The sequence below is a fragment of the Fukomys damarensis genome, unplaced genomic scaffold (genome assembly GCF_012274545.1).
Source record: "Fukomys damarensis isolate Sample0158 unplaced genomic scaffold, DMR_v1.0_HiC HiC_scaffold_21, whole genome shotgun sequence".
NCBI classification, from domain to species: domain Eukaryota; kingdom Metazoa; phylum Chordata; class Mammalia; order Rodentia; family Bathyergidae; genus Fukomys; species Fukomys damarensis.
This window is the reverse complement of record NW_022900933.1, coordinates 31,179,432-31,180,983: the sequence shown is the minus strand read 5'-3', so window position 1 is coordinate 31,180,983 and position 1,552 is coordinate 31,179,432.

Genomic DNA, 1,552 nt, shown 5'->3' with positions numbered 1-1,552 from the left:
ATCCTGTCTCAAAACAAAACAAACAAAAAATACACAAAGTAGCCATTTCTTCTGACCAAGTGTATGGGAAGTAGCAGGACATAGCCTACGATTACTGCCAGATGTCCCCGAAATGAGAATCCCTTGTGCCCCAGGGCTTTTTCACAGCCTCACCCTTTGAACCTATGTAGACCTTCATGAACTCTCAGGAAAGCTGAATTCAGACATGACCCAAACTCTATCAGTGTATTCTGGTTGCCACAACAAAGAAAATGCATACTGGATTGGCAAACAGCTAGCATTTATTGCTTACCGTTGTGAAGGTTAGGAAGTTCAAGATCAAAGTCCGCTCTGGCGCAGGTGGTCAAATCCTTGCTGTATCCTCACCTGGCAGGGGATATGCAAGAGGAAGCAAATTTGCTTTTCTTTTTTCATAAGAACACTAATCCCACACTTCATCACCTCCCAAGGCTCCATCTCCAAATACTATCACTTTGGGGATTCAAGTTACAGCATAAGAAACTGGAGGAGACGCAAACATTTATTCAATGCAGCAACTGAGACTTTTGCTTCTTTTTAATGTCACTTGCCTTCTTTCTTACACAGCTAACTGTGCTGCTTATTTAGCTTTTCAAATCTAAATAGCATATTCTTTAGAAATTTATATACTGTGAAGGAAGATGAGGAAAAAGGTAATGCAGGGTACTTCTAAGACACTGGTAATGGCCTTTTTAGATAACAATTCAGTCACTCACCATATTATTATTCAATAAACTGTGTATTATGTTTGTATATTTTGTATATGCATGATACTCTTCACAATTTAAGACAGACTTTAGACTTACCTGATAAAGGCAATTCTTGTACCTTGCGTGTCAAGATATGTAGGAATTTATCTTTGACAAAGGAGCCAAACACCTTCACTGGAAGAAAGATAGCCTCTTTAATAAATGGTGCTGGAAAAACTGGTTTTTCACATGCTGAAGATTGAAACTAAAACCATGTCTTTCAACATGCACTAATCTAAAAATCGCAATGGATCAAAGATCTAAATATTAAAACAGAAACACTAAATCTGCTGAAAGAGAGAATAGTTAAAACATTTGAGGACATAGGAGTAGGCAAAGACTTCATGAACAAAACACAGACTGCATGCAAAATGCTACAAAGAATCAACGACTAGGGCCTCATCTTACTAAAAAGCTTTTTCACAGCAAGAGAAATCACCACCAGAGTGAAGAGATAGCCCACAGGGTGGGAAAAATTTTTTTACCAGCTTTTCAGATAAAGGACTGTTGTCTAGACTATTTAAAACTCAAAAAAATTATACCTCCCAAAATTAAACACCCAATGCAAAAACGGGCATCTGAAATAAAAAGTCACTTTCAAATAACGAATTAGAAACAGCAAATAAATGTATGAAAAAATGTTCAACATTACCGGTCATTCTAGAGATGCAAATTAAAGCAACACAGGGGCCAGGGATTTAGCTCAGTGGTTTCACCACCTGCCTTGGAAGCTTAAGGGCCCAAGTTCGATCCCCGGTACCAAAAAAAAAAAAAAAAAAAAAAAA